At 33.8% G+C, this 21,694-nt stretch overlaps 1 protein-coding gene across 3 annotated transcripts in view; it reads left to right on the top strand.

Annotated features, from left to right (window-relative positions):
• The first annotated feature begins 223 nt into the window (after positions 1 to 223).
• Calcrl (calcitonin receptor like receptor) overlaps positions 224 to 21,694 on the top strand; it is a 106,575-nt gene continuing 85,104 nt past the window's right edge. For 2 of the 3 annotated variants that reach the window (XM_004660271.2, XM_045147163.1), the window contains exons 1-2: positions 415 to 659; positions 19,061 to 19,128. The gene's annotated coding sequence lies outside the window, so the exon portion shown is untranslated. Of the gene's footprint in view, positions 321 to 414; positions 660 to 19,060; positions 19,129 to 21,694 lie in introns of those variants that run through there. The other variant, XM_045147162.1, reaches the window with a different exon arrangement.

Here is a 21,694-nt window from a genome sequence, read left to right on the forward strand (position 1 = left end):
ATTCAGTTAAAAACATATGCTTGATAAACTATTTCATGGATGTTTTATAAATTTGAATCAAACATATTCAGAGAGAGAGAGAGAGAGAGAGAGAGAGAGAGAGAGAGAGAGACCACTAACTCCTGTGATTCTTTTATATTTAGATTTCCTTCACATCACAGGCAGCTCTGCTTGGCAAGTTCTAACAGAACTCAGTCAAGGTGAAAGCCAGCCAGCTTTTGCTGGTAACAATGCATTCATACAGCAAATGATCACTGTCTGTTCAGGCTGCTTCTTGCTCTTGTCTCAGAATAAGAAAGGAGTGCTGCTTCTTTCCTGGGGTAAGCTATTTGAGAAAGAAAGTAACCTAACACTAACTGCAGGCGGGGTCAGAGTGATGTAACAGGAAGCTCTGATGTTTCCCTCCTGCTGCTGATCACTTACAATCTGACAACACTTCCAATCTACTCAGAACAAGCCCTCTCTCTCCAGCAGTGTTACCTCCTGCCTTGGACCATCAGGCTTGCTGACTGGAACTCACTCACCCTGCCTGCAGGATCATTCTGCAAGGCTTTCTTTTGCCCACCTCGCCTGGAGAGGAATCTCTTCTGGGCTATCTCAGAAAAGCAAATTCCATCCTGAAACTATTTTACCAAGAACTTTCTCAGGAGCTGTGCGGGGTAAGTGTATTACTCAAAATCAATATTCTGAGTACTTTTCTCATGTAGTTTGGCAGAGCTTCTAACAATAATTTAGTAAGTGGTGTTGAAATAATGTTGAAAAATTCTCATTTATTCCACATGTTAAACTACAGCATATTAATCTGAAGTGCATATAAAACCTGTTAGTACTGTGTAATATTATTTATAGTAGTATTCTAAAAAAATAAATTTACCAAGTATTAACTAAGATTAAAAGGCAAATTTCCAAACAAATACCTTCATGAGGGAACAATGCTGTTTAAAAGTAGCTCCAGTGTTAGCTAAGCTTCAGACTTGACAGCTGGAAAACATATTTTGAAAAGACCCCAGGCAGGGTCTCTAAGCGTTCCGCATAGTCCGTATTATCAAGGGATAAAAGAGCTACAACTTATGGGGTCTCAGAGTCTCACTCTGTGGATGAATATAATGCAGGATTAAAAGAAAAAGTCTTCGATTTGGATTTACTCTAATTGCCTTTGACACGTCTTTCACTTCTATTTATACACACATATCTAAGTTTTGAACTGATGGAATTCTCATTGTTCATGCTTGCTATATGTGTTTAAATATCTTTTTTTGCTAATTCCAAACCATTTCCGTTCATGAATCATGGGTGAGTTTCAAAGAAAGGAAGGAAAAGAAAAAATAAAAGGAAACACTGTTAACAAAAGGTAGAGATTTCTGCATTACTTCTTAATTTTTAGACCTGTAAGCAAAAAGGATGTGTACTTCAACCTGACTAGTATCCTTTTGTAAGTTTTTGAAAATATCCGTAGATACAGAAATATAGTGGCATAACCAGCAAGTAAATCAAGTCATTAAACAAAGAAAGTAAATTATGTATTAAAAGAGAGAATTTACAAGACAATGTTGAGATGGAACATCTGCTAGTGCTCTTTCCAACAGTAAAGACTGTTCTTTAGAATTTGAGGAAAGAGAGTCTGTTTGTTAAGTTGTTTGTATACAGCTATCACTTACTTGTTGCAAAAGAGTGTAAGATGTCAGCTTTGGGTTCAAATTTTGTTGATTCGCACAATTACTAAATACTATTGTTTTTTTTTTTTCTTACCTCAATTAAATCATGCATTACAAGAAGCCTTTCCATGAAAGCATCCTGCACTTAGTCACCCTCAGCCTAGCAATTAACACCTATCCTAAGGACCTGCTGGGTGACCATTGGCTCTATTTTCCCACATATTTCATAGTGGAATTGGAAATGTAAATTAATTTTGTGATTTTTCAAAAAAGTATTGTAGCTTATTTCTCTTTTAATATGTTTTAATTCTACTATTGAGTTCCCTGCCATGTGTAGAAATAAAAAGGTGTTTTTAGAATATATCATTAGAATTGTTACTAAATAATTAGAATCAACACATTAAATAACCCATTATCACCTTAGTAACAAAAATTGAAATGATATTATTCTGCCAAATTATTATTTTCTTTAAAAATGAATTACACTAAAACAGTGCATTATAATGAGTAACTTCCAAAATGTTCAGATTTTTATTTTATTGTTAAACCCTAGCACATAATAATATTTTGAAAATTTTAGTTATTTACATCTGCATTAGTAGCTTGGTTAACTAACAAATATAACAGCTGAAAAAATACTGATAAATGAATATTGACTGTCATTGAACAGGCATAAAATGAGTAAATAACTTGAAGTTTTAAGATAACAAATAATTTTAATGTTCATATTCATGATAAAGTTGGATATTTAAAATGTTTATCAGAGAACAAATGCATATTTTTCCACAAAGTCTACTTATCTTTATAGGTAACATTTTGCTTTAGCATTTTAATATAAATACATAGTCTTAGACCATTGCTAAACATGTTCAAAATCAAAGAATTAAGAAATGGCATGAATAATACAAGCAGAAATATGTTTAAGCTAAAATTTGGTTTTAAAGGAGGTATACACTTTGTTATTATGAAATCTTTTTTTCTAATATGCTTTAGCACACTCTGAAGCACTGTTCTATAAGTTAAAGATGCAAGTTTTTTTTAGAATATATAAAACATTTAATTCATCTTGAAAGAAATTGAAAAAAACGACAAGCAAAGCACATTGTAACTAGGTCTACACATTTCAAAGTGATTTTAAATGAATGTCTCTGGGTACACTGTGGTGATAACTAATACTATACAAACTTTAAATAAAATCAATAGGCTATCATATTTATGACAAAATGTATTATAACTTGTAAATATTATACATGCATAAAAGAAATAAATTCAAGTAAAATTTTTACTACTCCTACAAAAATAATATTTTAAATGGTTAATATTTATATGGAAAATTATTGGATAAACTCAAAACTTAGAAGTTAAATTATTACGATGATGATATATTTCAAATTTAGAATATCTTTACAACCAATATGATAATTATTTGCTGCCAATTTTATGTATGGGTTTTCACATTTTGATAGGATTATCTTAGAACTTTGTCAAAAAATTAAGTTATTTTTTAAAGGATCAAAATAGTCAGTAAATAATATGCATTTTGTGCTTTACATATGATTGAGCTTTTAAATACGAATTGTTTTTAGAGATATCATGACTGTGACATCAACTTTTTGAAATATAAATTTATTCAAATAACATGATTTCAAGCCTTTGATTTATCTTTATTAAAAATTTAGGCCAGGTGTGGTGGCACATGCCTTTAATCTCATCACTCAGGAGTCAGAAGTAGGAGGATTGCCATGAGTTCGAAGCCACCCTGAGACTACACGGTGAATCTCAGGTCAGCATGGGCTGCAGCAAGAAAAACAAAAAAGAAGCAAAAAAAAAAAAAAAAAATAGGAAGCTTTTAAAACATTAGTACAAATTGTACCTTGTGGTGGTGTGAATGGAAAATACTCAGGGATTCAAGTGTATAGTGCACCTAATTTCTTGACTGACACAGGATGTTAGTGTATACCTTCAAGATTGTAAAAGAGTATGTGATTATTAAAAATCAAATATTTCCTTTTTCTTTTTTATTATTGACAACTTCCATATTATAGACAAATGCCTGATTTTGAAATTCTTATAAAATGATATATAATTTCTCAAGAATATCATCTTTTTCCACAAAGGACCATGACATACTATTAAATAATGTCAAGAAATGTCTTCATTTAATATGAAAAAAAATACTTTGATATAGGATCACTATTTGTAAAATTATTAGAGAAGATGTGCTTATTAACCAGATATTGCCATCCTTTCTCCAATTTTTCATCGAAATTTTTCCTTTCCAAATTATTCTTTTAGTAGCAATTATGAAGAAATTTGAAGAGTTTTCATACCTTAATTGGATTTATCTATCTTTAAACTGGTATATAATTTTGAAGATATATGGTCTTAAAATAAATTGAGGAAAAATAGGTAGAATTAATTTTTATAATTTATACAAATTTTATTAAAATAGTAAAATTTGTATAAAATACAATGTCTTAACTGTCCTGATTATATAAAGACATATCAACCATGTTTATTTTAGATAAATATTTTGAAGTGCATTGAGATTCTAATTCAAACATAAAAGTTCTCAACAAATCAAGGTGATTACTTTTCATGTCCAATTACATGTCATAAACCATAATATTAAGCATTTGAGTCACGTTCAAGTGACATAATGTCAGTAGCAATTCAATTAATTCACTTTCAAAATAACTAAGCAGTTTTTGAAAAAAAGAAACGTATTCAATTTTCAAGGACACATGAAGCATTTTCCTGCCTATTACTTAAAGTATGAATTGTCAACTAAGTTAGGGTCTATATTCTCTAGATTGTGCACATTATTGTCACATGGTAATTTATAAAAACTGCTTAGCACATGCTTTTTTATTTTCTCCAATTGTCTTATTTACTTAACAGTATTGTGAAAAATAAAAGTAATATAGCCATATATAGTTGAACAGTGAACATAATGTATTGAGTTTTAATATGAAATAAGTTCGCTTTATCCTTTTGTGGTTTTAAAAAAGTTATTACATATTATTGCCCTTTTTTCAAAGAAAAGGTAAAAAATCGTCACCAGTGTAAACTAAGATATAGATAAATAATAAACAATTCCTTATTATATTGAAGTTTATTATAACTGTATTTAATAAAGATTATGGTTTGGAACCCAATTTTCAGAAAAAATCTTACTATCCTTAACAATGTACAATTTTAAAAAAAATTGTTATTTATTTATTTGAGAGCAACAGACAAACACACAGAGAGAAAGAGGCAGATAGAGAGAGAGAAAATGCCAGGGCCTCCAGCCACTGTAAATGAACTCCAGATGCATGTGCCACTTTGTGCATCTGACTTACGTGGGTCCCGGGGAATTGAGCCTTGAACTGATATCCCTAGGCTTCACAGGCAAGCACTTAACTGCTAAGCCGTCTCTCCAGACCAAACAATGTACAGTTTTTAACTAAGGGGAAAAAAAATATGACATAGACTTATGTAAAAACCTATAGTTTCTACCCTATTGAGATTTCACCTAAACTGTCTTCAGCTGTGTTTTTTACATCAGTAATCTTGGAGGCTTCATCTGGACTGTAAAGTCAATATCATTATAACCTGTGCCCGGTTGCTGTACGAGAGAATTTCTCTTGCACCTTTGTTGCATGGAACAATAGGTGTGTTATCAATAAAAATGAATATCTAAAAAACCAAAACAGGAATAGTTATATTGTATCCAAGTCCATAATTATGTGTAAGTGAGTATTAATTTGAAGCCATATTTTTGACTTAGCCAGAGACCAATTGTTACATACATTTTATACATAAAACTATACTTAAGCTACATTGCAGGATAATTTGAAGGGAATATTGAGTGTGTTTTAGTTTCACAGAAGTATTACTTAAATTTTCATAGGAAATTAAGATTAAGACAATGGGAAAAGAATGTTATCAATGCAAATCTGTAATTATTTTGTAATTTTATATCTATTTTTATTACTCAATGGATACTTGATATTAATGTATCTTTTTATGTTTTTGTCTTTTGTAAAAATGTTCCAGAATGTTATGTTAGCTATGGAAAAGCATACAAGGTTTTAGAAATTAAAATAGATGTGACTTTCACATATGTAGCTGAATTGCTTTGGACTGTTCTCATTGCCATGTAAGTCTCAAATCCACCACTTCTTAGCTCTTCTTCCTCATCTATCAATACAAATCATAACTGCTCTGCTAGATAATGTTTAGTGCAGATCATTTTAAAAATACTTTTTTTTGTTCATTTTTTATTTATTTATTTGAGAGCGACAGACACAGAGAGAAAGACAGATAGAGGGAGAGAGAGAGAATGGGCGCGCCAGGGCTTCCAGCCTCTGCAAACGAACTCCAGACGCGTGCGCCCCCTTGTGCATCTGGCTAACGTGGGACCTGGGGAACCGAGCCTCGAACCGGGGTCCTTAGGCTTCACAGGCAAGCGCTTAACCACTAAGCCATCTCTCCAGCCCTAGTGCAGATCATTTGACACGATATGTGGAACATGTTCAACAAAGCATTCGGCAATGAGTAGGTGTTCAGTAAATTCCAGAGATTATTTTATCTTCCGTAAATAGGAATGAAGTGATAATTTTATCTATGTAAAAGTTTATTCCCAACAGGAAACCTTGAAACAACTAGAAAACAGTTTACTCAGAAGTAAAATGTGAGCAAATATGGTATGCAACTACAGTTTTTAAATGATCAATTTGCTACAATCATATAGTATGATAGAGGGGAAAAAAAAAAAAACACCTTAATCCCAACTACTATAGAACTTGAGTATTTCACCAAGTGTGGTGGCTCATGTGTGTAATCACATAATTTGTGAGACTGTAGTAGAATGATCATTCTACTTTTGAGGCCAACTTAGATTAAAGTGAGTCCAGAGTAAATCCTGTTTCAACCCCATCTCCTTACCTCCACCAAGAAAGAACTTGAGCACTTTCAAAATGGTTCATATTATTATTTTTATTAATTAGTTTTTTTTTGTTGTTGTTGTTATATGATGCAGGGTCTCACTTAGCCCAGGCTAATCTGCAACTCAACCAGCAGCCTAGGCTACCATGGAAAACACAATGGTTGTCCTATGTTAGCCTCCTGAGCGCTGAGATCATATTAAAATTTTTAACAGCTATATTAAGCAAAAGTTTTGACCTATGTCTACTTACTGTTCATTGTTAAATATTTTCTCACTGTCTTGTATAGTATCTAGAATGGGACCCCTCTTTTATTGTTAACATGGTACAACATCAAGTAGAGGTAATGATTCACCACTCTTAGAGTATGCTTTTATTTTTATATGTATTTTATATAATTATTTGAGAGAGAGAAAGTGGAGACAGAGAGAGAATCAGGGCCTTTAGCTGCTACAAACAAACTCCAGATGCATGTGTCACCTTGTGCATCTAGTTTATGTGGGTCCTAGGAAATCAAACCTGGGTCCTTTGGCTTTGTAGCAAATGGCCTTAACTGCTAAGCCATCTCTCTAGCCTAACACAATATAACAAAATTAATGTATGCCAATCATTTGAACTTTGGATAATATAGTAATGTGCAGAAACTCAAAATAAAAAGAGCATTAAGAATGATCTGATAAACTCAGTTTTTAGTTACAAGTTATGAAAGTTATTCTTGGCTCCTTTCTTTTTCTGTCAAGTTGTCTTTATAAAATGCACTTCTACTAATACGCAATACAAGATACATGCTGTCTCGCATATTACATTTTACTCATAGAAAGAGTACCTTGCAATAGGATGGTGGGACACATTGACACTTTGAAGATAAGTTTTTGAAAATATTTATATTGGGCTGGAGAGATGGCTTAGTGGTTAAGAGATTGTCTGTGAAGCCTAAGGACCCCAATTCAAGGCTCAATTCTCCAGGACCCATGTTAGCCAGATGCACAAGGGGGCATATGCATCTGGAATTCGTTTGCAGTGCCTGGAGGCCCTGGTGTGCCCATTCTCTTTCTCACTCTCTCTCTCTGTCTGTCACTTTCAAATAAATAAATAAACATTAAAAAAATAAAATAGTTTTATTGACAACTTCCATAATTATAGACAATAAACCATGGCAATTCCCTCCCTCCAACTCTCCCCTTTGCAATTCACTCTCCATCATATACCCTCCCACACTAAAACAGTCTCTCTTTTACTTTGATGCCATCATCTTTTCCTCCTATTATGATGGTCTTATTTAGGTAGTGTCAGATACTGTGAGGTCAGGGATATCCAGGTTATTTCATGTCTGGAGAAACACATTGTAAGCAGTTCTACCCTTCCTTTGGATCTTAAATTCTTTCCACCACCTCTTACACAATGTATCCTGAGCCTTGAAAGTTGTGATAGAAATGTCTCAGTGCTGACAACTCCTCTGTCACTTCTTAGCACTGAGGTGCCTTCTAAATCATCCCAACGTCATCACCATCTGAAAACAGAAGTTTCTCTAACCAAATAATATATGGGTATTAACATTAACAGAAGTGCTTACAGGGAAGTATTGTGAGCATAGTATATACTTTTGTCCAGGTACCAGCACATGTTACACCCCTGTCTTAGGTTTTTAGTATCAGGCATGTATTCCCTCCCATGGAGCGGGCCTCCAGTCCAAATTACACAGCAGTTGTTTTTCCCCATAACAGACATGCCACTGTGGCACCTGTTGGCTCATTTGGCCTGACTGGCCAAATTTAAGGCTTGCAGTGTCTACTGTTGTTTATCTCAACTGGTGATTTCTCTCTCTCCCATTGAACTACATGCAATGTGGCTTTTCCCAGCTTTCTGTCCGTGGGTCTACATGGAGGTTTTCAACTCAGCTCCAGCAGGATTTCTCAGTGACCTTGCAGCCCAAGTATGTGGCATCTTCAGTAGTAGTGTATTACTGTGTATTCCTGGTAGGAATCCAAGAGTGTTGGCAATCGACTGTAATGTTTTGGGGAGTATCAGAGATCTCCCTGGCCAAGAACTCACTGAAGATATGCCATTCCTGGCAATGAAAAATTTCTAGTAACAATCTATAGCTTATGGATGTGCCATTGTCCAAAAAAGTAGGTTTCCATATTATTTATTTATGCCCTCTTAGATTTTGATTATTCCTCTCCAACCTTTCATTTCCTCAATTTCTTCACCTGACCTCACTTAACTGCTTGGCTTTTAGTCTTAATGAATTATGACCTACATTGAGAATATAATGAAAATTTTAAACTCTTTCCAGAAACAACAAATCTACTTCATAACGACATATTTGGTTGAATTTTTCGCAATCACCTTCTGGTGGATCTGTCAAAGTAGAATGCATTCTTATATCTCATTCCTATGGCCCCTCTCACACTTGCTTTTTTTTTAAAACTTAATCTGGCATCTGCTATCATGGTATTACATTGTGTTGGAGGAGAAAAGCATTCTTTCTGTTCACATCACAGTTTTATCCTGAAGGGAATATTTATTCTTTAAGTCATTAGAACAGGCAGGTATTTCAGTTAAAAAACACTTGAATTAAACTGCATGGCGGGCTGGAGAGATGGCTTAGCGGTTAAGCACTTGCCTGTGAAGCCTAAGGACCCTGGTTCGAGGCTCGGTTCCCCAGGTCCCACGTTAGCCAGATGCACAAGGGGGCACACGCATCTGGAGTTCGTTTGCAGAGGCTGGAAGCCCTGGCGCGCCCATTCTCTCTCTCTTCCTCTATCTGTCTTTCTCTCTGTGTCTGTCGCTCTCAAATAAATAAATAAAAAATTAAAAAAAAAACTGCATGGCATTTACAATGATATTAAGTATACGGAAATCATCTCTGCCAAATGCAGAAGGTTAAGGCTGTATCTGAAGCGATAGAGAATATATTTTTCCCCTTTTTATTGAAAGCTTCCATATTTACAGAAAATAAACCATAATAATTTCCTCCCTTGCCCCAGTTTCCTCTTCACAGATCTTTACTCCATCATGTCTCCTCTCGTTCTCCATTAGTCTCTATTTTGATGTCCTCATCTTTTCTTCCTATTATGAGGCTCTTGTGATGATAGTGCTAAGCATTGCAAGGACATGGATATCATCTTAAGGCAGGTAAAATTGCAAGTGAAATAAAATTCATAAGATTATACTTTTATTCACAGTTATTTATTTGTTGCTAATTTATTGACAATAAAAAGTTGCCCAAGCATATAAATAGATAAGGAAATATCTGATATATTAAGTTTTCATACTTTATATAACAACCTACTAAGCCACTGGCCCCTGATTGTATGACTAGATGAAATATAGTGGCAGGTAACAAAATGTTCATACTTCCATCTGTGTCTGCCAGGTAAAGGATAGTTTGCCCAGAACAAGGACACGTCTTTAACAGCCAGTTAAAGGCTTACACATGGGAGGGATTGTTAAGCTGAGAACCATGTTAACAAACACTTTGTTAATTATGTCTATTTGGATGGTCAGGCTGGATGGAATCTTGTTCATTAAACATGGACATACATTAACCTTATGACTTCATATGCTCTCCTGACCATTTTTAAACTTCAAGCCTGGAATATAGAATAATAAGACAACTTGGAAAAATATGGTTAAAAAATTATTTGTTTTAATTAATTAAAAATTTAAACAAATGTGAACAAAATAATTGTTCAGATTTCACCAATATTAGATAATTTTAGATCTTATTATTTGGTCAAATCTCACCTGGAACCCTTCCTACTCTCAAACTGTGAGGACAGATATGTTTCCAGGCTTTATTTATAAGAAAGTTCCTGATTTATTAGATCCAATTTATTTAAAAAATTTCAATTTCTGATCATGAGATCATTATTTCCATATTTAATGAATCAGATTTTATCCAACTGTACTTAAGTAAAAATAAATACAAAAAATTAACAACTTATATTTGAGTTTTGGCATTCTTTTAAAGTATTTATTAAGAGCTAGAGAGATGTTTAGTGGTTAATGCACTTGCCTGCAAAACCTGAGGACTCAGGTTAGATTCTCCAGTACCCACATAAAGCCAGATGCACAAGGTGGTACATGCATCTGGAATTCATTTACATTGGATAGAGGCCCTGACTATTGAAAACTCTGTGTTCAAATGTTTCATGTAATTTCTGAAGCTATGGGATTATTTTTTGTAATCTCATTTAATGGTCCCCTAATTCTGAAATAGAAGATAGCTACCTAGTTCTCAAAATGTATATCCTCAAAGGTTATACAGTTATGCTGTAGTCTTCAGATTGCATGAGTCAACTGTTAGAGCTGTGCACTTGGACAATAAGCTGCTGCTAATGACCACACAGTTTCAGACTCCAAGGATTTTCCCTATCCTGATCAACATTTTTCTTCCAGAAGTAATTACACAATGATATGACATTAGAGAGGAAAATGTCTTTAAATACAACAAATGATTTTATGAAGAAAACTAATTTTCCTTATTTGTAGGACCCCAAATTCTGAACTACAAATACCAGTGTTCCTTCTTGTTTTTGTAGAGTCCTTCAGGTAAATGTCCTTATTGCTAGTGTTTCTTTGAATATAAACAAATTTAAAGGGAAGTGTGTGTGTTCTCTAACTTGTCTTTAAGTTTGTTTAAATTAGCATGAAATGTTCTCCCAGAGACCAATGTGTCTAAACCTTTTGCCTCCTTGAAGTCTCACTTGTTCTCACCATTTTAGTGAGTCCTGCCTAAGCCACTACTTAAATATTCTCATGCCACCATGAACCTTTTATGCTTTTCAGCTTTTGTGGTTTGTCCTGGATTTTTGCTATAATGATAATCAATTTCTGATAAACTATTAAACCTCATTAACATAATACCTACATTATTTTTTAAAATACTTTTGTTCATTTTTATTTATTTATTTGAGAGTGATAGAGAGACAGGGAGAGAAAGAGACCGATAGAGAGAGAATGGGCACACCAGGGATTCCAGCAACTGCAAATGAACTCCAGACGCATGCACCACATTGTGCATCTGGCTAACGTGGGTCCTGGGGAATCAAGCCTCGAACTGGGGTCCATAGGCTTCACAGGCAAGCGCTTAACTGCTAAGCCATCTCTCCAGCCCAGTTCCTACATTATTATTTGTCTCTTTCATTGACATGTAGGAGTCTCCTGTATAAGTATGTCTTCCTTAATTTTCACTAAATGTTCTAAGAACTTATGTCAGTGTTCTTATTCCATAGATGTTTAAAGTTTCATAGTAAATAACAAACAAATGCACAAATGGCTATATATTATACCTGGATGTGATCTTTGATAGTATATATGTCCACAGGAGCTATAATTCTGAATTGCTGCTTGATTCCAAAGACAAAATCTTCAGAAATGAATTACCTTTTATTATCTATAGGTTAACTTTATATTCATCCTACCCCACACTGTCTTGGAAGGGATAGTAAGTTAGTAAAGATCTTCTCTGTGATGAACTTAGCATTCAGGTTCAACTGGATTCCATGGAATGACCTTTCAGATGAGAATAAATGAGAATGTAGCCCAATACTTTTACACAAAATGTTGAAGCCTTTCTACAAATGGGAAAACAATGGCTAAACTTGGCAGAATTTCTTGTTGAAACTGGCAAACTTGGCAAACATTGGCTCTCAATAAAAGCCTTACCCATTACTTATTGCCTTTAGACAATAGCAACAGGAGGTGATACAAGGGAAACACTTAGCAAGAGAACAGTAAGTAAACCAAACATTTTTTTTAAAAAGCAGATGCAGCAAAAAATAAAGTTGTTTAATAACAAAAATTATACTTCTACTTAATAAGCACTGATTTGCATTGTTTTAATTTGTAATCTATCAATCTTTGAAATGTTGATTACTAGATATTTAATGATAATTTCTAAAATCATGCCAAGTCCCAATAGCCTGTCAGTCTTGGGTAGTTTTGGGGAATTTTCTAAACCTAAAATCAAAGGATTATTTAACAATAAAAAAGAACAACAATATCTAAGTTGAATGAATTTGATTAGGTGGTGTAAAAAGCCCTTAAAATGAAATTCCCACATGAAAATTAAAGCCTTTCAAGTACTTTGCACTTAAAATTTGAGTGCAGTGATGATAGATTTCTATTTACAGAGCTTCACCCTTTCTATAGCTAGTGCCAATCCCTGCAATGAAAACTGAGTATTCACAGGATTCTTGTTCAGGAAAAGCGCCAAAATATCCATTACCTCATTGAGTTTCAGCAGAGGCAACAAATACTTTGATACTCTCTCTTATAGAGCACTAATTTTAAGTTGGAGAAAATCTCTTAGAATTAAGTAACATTAAATTACATGTCAAATTGTTGTAAGATATAAATCAGATATTGTAACTTGCTCTCCATTGCATAGGGATTTTATGATATAGCATGTAATACATGGCAAAGTAGATGGTATGGCAAAAACATATGGTAGAGCATGCCTTAGCTTTCATATAGTCTCAGTCATCTCTATTCCATTAACCAAATATTCCAGGAGACCGGTAAACAAGCATCTGAGACATAATTACTATGCCTACAGTAAAAGAAAAGAATTTTGTACTTCATGATCTTACCTACATGTGCCTTATAAATGTTCTAAGACACATTTTTTTTAAGTTTAATTTATTAGTTTTCTTTTCAGTAAATACAGACAGTTTGGTACCATTATTTAGGCTCATCTGTGATCTACCCCCTCCCATTAGACCCTCCTTGTTAATGAAAATGGGTCGTGCATTGTGGAGTTAGCCCCCAGTTATTGGTATGATAAATGCTAAGACACATTTTTATTGACTCTTTTTGCTAACTAGCTAGTCAAATATTTCTGAAAAAGTATTTTATGAACCTCATTTCAGACAAATGTTTTTGATCATTTGAACATATATACTTTCTAATTTTATCTCCTTTTAGGTAACTTCAGAGGCCACATCACATTAGAGCTCTAGTGACAAAGTCTTTAATGTATGGCAGGGTGAAGAGTCAGGAGACTCATACAAAAGCCCTTGAAGTTAGTAATTAAAAGAACAAGATTGGCACCAACAAGGGAAACATAGAGGAGACCAAATAACTCTCATTTAAATTAGCTTAATAACTATTGGCTAAGTTAAAAGGTTGATATTAAAGAAATAAAGCCCAGAATGCAATTTGAAAGTGAAAGAAAATAGGAAAAGAAAGGGAGGGGTTGAACAGAATAAATAAACTTCCCACAAAGAAAGTTAACAAAAGAAGAGTCTATGCATAAAGAAAATCTAGTTCAGAAAAATACTTCTTTTGCCACAATAATTATTAGGTAAAGATGCAGTGACAAGCACACATAATATTTATGGTGATGAGATGCTTCAGACACATGGTATGGACAATGGGCCCTTTCAAGGATCCCAATTTAGTTGATATTTAATGTCATTTTTAGCTACTTGGTCTAAAATTGTGACTAAAAATCAAACTTTGACCTTTTTGTAGAGACCATAAAGTTAAAAACAGAAAGATAGTACTTTAATTATGAGAAGTAATAAGCACCTGGGATTACCATGTATTTGTTCTAAGGATTGAATCCATTTGGTCAAGATAATGTTTCTACTTTTAAGTGAAAGCATCAGTGGATTCAAGCCTATTGACAGTTTGAAGCCTCTTAGGAGTGTTTCTGAATAGCAAAGCCATAAATTGGACTATATTAGCCCATAATGACCTATTTAAAGGTTGTTTGATAAAACTCCTTTACAAACCTACCAGTCAGAGTTGAGCTGGGCAAGGTGGCGCACACCTTTGATCTCAGCACTCAAGAGGCAGAGGTAAGAGCATTCCTATGAGTTTGAGGCCACCCTGAGACTACATAGTAAATTTCAGGTCAGCCTGAGCTAGAGTGAGACCCTATCTCAAAAAAGAGAAAAAAATGGGCTGGAGAGATGGCTTAGCGGTTAAGCACTTGCCTGTGAAGCCTAAGGATCCCGGTTCGAGGCTCAGTCCCCAGGTCCCATGTTAGCCAGATGCACAAGGGGGCGCATGCGTCTGGAGTTCGTTTACAGAGGCTGGAAGCCCTGGCGCACCCATTCTCTCTCTCTCCCTCTATCTGTCTTTCTCTCTGTGTCTGCCGCTCTCAAATAAGTAAATAAAAAATTTAAAATATATGCAGAGGTGATGTGTACATGATCATTGTCTCCTCATAGCACCCTGGATATTGTAAGAAAAAGATATAATATATAAAATAGTGAGTTCAAGCCACAGTAACATAGTAGTAATGTGAATAAAGCATGCTTAATTCAAATGATTATCTTTAAAATACAATCACTAAACACTAAGTCTTCATTCACACTGACTGGCTTAAAATAACAAAACATATCCAATATATTTCATTGTTTTAAAATTCTTGACTAATAATGATTAGTCCTGTGATTTTGAGGCACATTTCTCCAACAGAATCATTTTCATATAAAGATCTTAGAAAATTCCTAGTAATATAAAACACAACTTTATAAAACTTTTTTCACATTTATTGAACCAAAAAGCAAACACACAGACACATTATAAACACATATGCATTGATTTAAGTGTACATCATCATTAGGGTTCTAAAATTCCACTCATTGGCTTCCTAGAACTCTCCAAAATAATAATAATAATAATAATAATAATAATAATAATTAATAATAATATAATACAGATGTTTACGAAAAAATCCAGGTAGTTAAAAAAGCAATAAAATTTGCACATGTAAATATATTTAGAAGTTAATGAATTTTCTTTGAAGAATATTAAGGTCTAAATACACAATTATTCAAATTACAAGGACTGTGAAATATTAGATTAGTTCTAATTCTAATATTCTTACAAAAAGAAGTAACTTTCAAGTTAGGTCAATAGTGTGTGAGGTACCTCTATAGCCCACCAAATTCCCTCACTCTATTGGAATTTCATGATTGAATTCATAGGTTGAAAATTCATGATAGGAACATGCTGAGCATAATGTTCTATAAAGCTTATTCAACAACTTATAAAATTTCATATGCAGTTTGGTTTGTATAACAAGGTTTTTCCTTCCTGATTAACGTTAGAAACGATTGCTCTAAGCATGTGCTAGCCGATCTTGGCTTTACTGTCACTTTCTCTATGTATGTACTTCTAAGCAATGTATTATTTTGTTTTGCTGATTCGAAGTTCCCTTTTTGAAAGTGAAATAATGATGAACATATTCTTTGATCACTTACTTCTTATATGGAGAATTATACTTTTAAAGTACATCACTGTTAATGTATCCAGGTGGGGACTCTTTACACAATTTCAATCTTCCATTGTATTAATATTTCAGAATGCATTTATCCTTTCTTCTACTGAGGGACATTTGAGTTACTTTCATTTGCCTGTTACAAAAATGGAAGGCATAAACATTTCTCTACACATATCCTAATACACCTGTGTGAATTTCTTTAGAGAATATGTTTATGAGAGAGATTTCTAAGCAAGCCATGAGTGGCACCTTTACCAATTCATATGCTTACTCACATAAAGTTTTGTTTGCTTCATATTCTTTTCAAAACTGTGTACTGTTGTCAAACTTCCTCATTTTTGCCAGACTGGTGGGTGTAACACAGTATCTCATCATGGTTTTAATTTGCATTTCTCTGATAATGAATCATGGTGAATTTGCATGCATCAAAATTTTCATTTGAGCCAGGCATGGTGGTATACGCCTATAATCCCAGCACTTAGGAGGCAGAGGTAGGAGGATTACAGTGAGTTCGAGGCCACCCTGAGACTCCATAGTGAACTTCAGGTCAGCCTGGGCTAGAGTGAGATACTACCTTGAAAAAACAAAAAACAAAACAAAACAAAAATTTCATTTGAAACATTTGCTTCTTATTGGGTAATTGTGACTTGATACTGGAAAATTATTTCAAAGTTATTTTTGTTCATGACCATTGAAAAGAACTATCATTTTTGGATTAGATGATCCAATGAAAGGACAGAATATGCTATTGTTTTAAAACCTAGATATTTATTAATAGCATTTTTCATTGTAAACAAGAACATGCATGGACAATATATAAAATCATAATCTTTATGTTTCTCTATATTCAAAAACCTCATCAAAATTTGTTAAACTTTCCTTGTAGAGTACAAAAGGATTTTTTTCTGAGGTAGGGTCTCACTCTAGCTCAATCTGACCTGGATTTCACTATGTAGTCTCATGATGACCTTGACCTCATGGCGATCCACCTACCTCTGCCTTCTGAGTGCTGGGATTAAAGACATTCATCACCATACATGGGAAATAATTACATTCAAATGTGTGTATGTGTGTACCGTAAATATACAAAATAATGTACTGAGTTCATAGATCACCTAAACACAATTGTGCTTCTCTTCTGAATAGAATAAATAATTCCTACACATCAAAACATTGTAGTAGAGATTGGAATTTGTATCTATCATATAAGTTATAGTCAGGGAAACATACAATTGCTTTCTTAAGCATAAACTGAATTTATCCAGTATATTTTGCCAAGGTTCTGATTTTCTATTAATGAGTACGTTTAGGTAGGGCTCTCATTCTCTTTAGCTTACTTATTTTGTTTCACTGTACATTACATGCAGGTCTATCTTTTAAGCATATATAGTGTATTTCTTTTCCATATTCTTGAGATTCATTTTCTTTTTATTCCCCAACAAAATTATATATGGTGCCAGTTAAATAAAATTAGCATTTCCAAGTTCCATCTATATATCTTTATTTCTCTATTGTTTTATATTACTATTTTGTATCTTCTTATTAGATATTAATCTGTTGTGAAATTATGCCATGCTATATAGCCTGATATTTATCATTAAAAGGTGACAATACAGGTTGACACATACACTGTAATATTGCTAACATATGCAGTACATTTACTAACTCAAATAGACTATTTAGTAAATTAGGTGATAGCCCCAAGTGAATAGTTTCATGTTTTAATACCAAAAGGGATAGAAAAATTTTTGCTTAGAATTTTTAGGATGAAAAAGGAAATTTCTGAGAGCATGCCAAAAAAAGCACTAGTGTTTCCCAGTCATTTCTATTTCTAGTGGCATTTTTATAGCAAGTTTGGAAAATTCTGAAAATAAACTTCAACTTTGGACCTGCCGAAATCCATAAGCATGCCAATAATGCCTGATGCTGACGCATTTTTCTTTTCTGAAATATCTGTTAGAAGAAAGAATTTCTAGATCGATAAAGTTTCCATCTATATGTAAATACAAATCCTTAATACAACCAGATCATGGTCATAGTTACCATGTATTTTAAAGTTTTAAATGATGTATAATATATAAGAAAATATGAGAAGGTTTAAGCTTTTTCAGAGTAATTTTATAGGACAGTTAAAATGGATTGTTTCACAGAATGTTTTACTATAGAAATTGCACTAAATAATAATTTTTAAAACATGTGCCTGCCATATAAACTTTTCTACTGACTTTATTGAAACTCTTGACCATGGCTAAGATTATTAGGCAAGCAGCAAGTCAATGGTCCATGAAAGGAAAGTTAATGACAACTTTGCAGATGACAACACAAGTTAGAAATAAACATCACAAAACACAAGTTAACCATTTTGAAGTTGCATAAATATCAATTCTCTGTAAATTAATGCAAAGGATAGTATATTATAGTTTTATTTTATGTTCAGTATTACTTGGGCCTGGAAAGATGTGTATGCAAATCACATCAACATGTATTATCTTTGTTTAACTGTGGGTTAATTTATTCATAACACTCAAGAACAAGGAAAAAGAAAGCTCATTTATAACACTGTCCTTGGGTTCTCTCTTTGACTAGGAATTTGATCACCCTTTATCCTGCTTCCCTCCACTCTGACCATATTAAGCTATTACCCATAGATTGAACCAGGCAATTCATTCCTGCCCAAGAGTCATGGACCAAGCTATCAGGTCTCAGCACAACATGTCCCCAAAGGCAATTATTTCAGTGCCGAATTCCTCAGAGAGTTTTTGCATAATCATCACACCATTCTTCCTATACATCTTTTGCCTTTTTATTTTCCTTTGAGCACTTTACATTGTAGCTATTTTCTTGTTCATTATTATCTTCTTATATCAAGTTCCAGGTGGTCAGGAACTGCTGTTCTCTCAGTTTACAGACCCAAACCATGCTTACCCTGACTCCACCTCTTTCTAGTACTAAGAACTTGAGCAGCAGGACAAATCTGCCTCCCTGTGTTTGCCACTTACAACCCCATTTTAAAGACATAAGATAACAAAAACTAAGTCCTTACTTCCAGAAGAGCTTGAAGGTAACCTTAATGTGACCGATGTATATGTCTGTCTCCCATTTCAAATGTGCCATCCATAATCATGGTTTTAAAACAAAGACACTAATACATAACTTTAAGCTTAATCCTCTAAAATGCCACTGTAAACTGATGGTGTTACCACAGTCACATGATTTTCTTTTGTCACCAGGGCCCTGCCATGACACACCTACCATTTGTACTGCTACCTGTCAAAAATTTGGATGGAGCAACTTTCAGGTACTGCATACATTACAAAAATAATATTTTTATTTCCAATAAAGCCAAGGAAGTTAAGAAAGCATTGATAGTGAAAAATATGTTAAGGATAGTGCATAGTTAACTTCTAAGAAAACATAAACAATGAAAAGTAATCTAACAAAATACTGATGAGACATGGAATTTTAGATACCTGTAAAACTTTCAGAATCATTTTTGGCACCTTGGGGGGGGGGGATGAAATTAACCTGTGGTTTTCTTCCTTTAGCCAATTGGCTAGCAGTATAAAATTAGTTTGAAGATGTTCTGTAAGATAAGTAATTTAATAAAATCAACAAATATCATGTATATTATATAACAAATATAGTGAGAGGGAGAAATTGTGTTTAATGCTATAATAAGGCTAGTTTTTTTTTTCAGTTTCTGCTAATGATGTATCTCTGTGGAGTTCTTTGTTTTCTGATTCACATAGTGACTATTATACTTCTGTATAGAGGTATAAAGCTTTTTCATTATTAGAATATTAGAAGAGAACTTATTGACAAAAAAGAGGCTGGAAGAATGGTCAATGAGTTATTTCAATATTTTAAGGTACTTTAGTTGGCTGTGAAAATGGTCAATGGTTAAAGTTGCTTGCTTACAAAGCCTGCTGGCCTGTGTTAAGATCCTCCACACCCATGTTAGGCTGGATTCCAAAGCTCATGGTTATGAAAGCAAGAAATCCTACCTCAGGAGGTGGAGCATGGACATCTCAAAGTTAGCCTCTGACCTCTGCATGCATGCTGTGGTATGGATAACCTTCCATATACATGCACACATGCCAAACTAAATTTTGTTAATAAAGTACTCTAGATGATTGTAGCATCCCTGGCAGAGCTTGAATGTCAGTCCTACCAAGAAGAAACAGGCTTCAGGGACATTGGTACTTGCAAAAAGTTGACATGATAAGCAGATGTATCTTTTTATTTATGTTGACATTATAGTTACATAGAAAATAAAATATTAACTATACAGTTGTGATCACACCTGAGAGTCCCCTTTCCAAGGGTGATTAAGGTATATTTCCTATGTTAACACTTTTAGGTTGAAAAGCACTTAATTCAACACTATATCACCCTAATAAGGAATAATATTAATAGAAACAACAATACTAAATTGTCATCATTTATTCAAAGCTGTGTGACATAATTCATTCTGTGTACTTTAACTTGTGATTTTTAAATTCCCAAGATATACTGCGAGACCCAAAAATAGAGCCTATGTCATTGTTCTTTGTCCCACAGCCTGTCTTTGGGAACTCATCATTGTCGTTCTGTCCTTTCCTGTGTCAGCTTCCTCAATATGCTACATTTCACATGACTCACTGTTCCTTAGAGCAAGGTTGAAATGCTCAAAGGGCCTACATATATCTGGCAGCTGCCCTTTTCTTCCTGAACTGTTTTATGTGATGTAGTGCCAAATCAATTCTTTTAAAGCTCCAGTTTTGCTTCATGAAGATACATAGGCAAATGCACTTAGCAAGAAAAAACAAAATCAATTAAAAGAGCTGTTTGGCCTCCCAATATGTGTATGAATTATATTGTCATGCAAAATTTGACAAGATTACATCATATTTTATAATATCTTTCTTAAGTATGAAATATTCCATATATGTGATGGCTTCGAATGGGAAAGTGTGGGGGTGGGGAGGGAGGGAATTACCATGGGATATATTTTATAATCATAGAAAATGTTAATAAAAATTAAAAAAAAATAAAGAGGTAAATAAGAAGTGAGATAAAAGGAAAGATTCAAATTTAAAGAGTTTTCTCTTTATTACCTACATCTCCCAAAAGTTGCTGATGGGTAAGTCATGAGTAAAACTTTGTATGAGAAGTTAACTGCTGACTTTGTAACTTTCTTTGCCATGATAAGTTTTAGTATATGAGGAATGTCTCTCATTAGGTTGCATTTTGACCAGAGCAAATCAACGATATATTGTCTTTAAGACCACGAATATAGCTTTCCACAATGCCAGGGATCTGTCAGTTGTGTCATGTCAAAAGCATCAAGAACAACAGGAGTTGGGCCCTGTGAGTGGCAATGTCATGATCAGCCACTGAGGACCGGACAACAGAGCCCCGTGTTTCCTTTTGGACAAACTTTTGCCACATCAGTGGGTTGTGATATGGTTGCAATAGCTGTAAATCAGAGATTGACCTAAGTGTACAAACATAAATGGAAGTTTACTCTAGATAAACTCTAAGGTTGTCCCTAATTCTTGCCTCTTATGGTCACTTTGGCTCATGATTTTATCTCTGTTATTTAACAGACATTTCATATTGAGTCCTTTGCCTTTTGCTTATTTATGTTCACATTTTCCCCCTAGCCAAATTAAAAAGGCACCTATGAAGAATTCTTAAAGCATTTTCAATGTTTAAAAGTATTTTTTTTTCTGATCACACTAAAGACTACAATGCATTTCATTTAAGACATTACATGTGTGATGAAAGTCTGTAGCATGGTTTTTGGCCTTGCTCTGTAGTACATACTTGAGCCAAGTATAGTAAAGTCAACATATAAACAACCTCATTTTATCCATAAAAAA

The sequence above is a fragment of the Jaculus jaculus genome, chromosome 4 (genome assembly GCF_020740685.1).
Source record: "Jaculus jaculus isolate mJacJac1 chromosome 4, mJacJac1.mat.Y.cur, whole genome shotgun sequence".
NCBI classification, from domain to species: Eukaryota; Metazoa; Chordata; class Mammalia; order Rodentia; family Dipodidae; genus Jaculus; species Jaculus jaculus.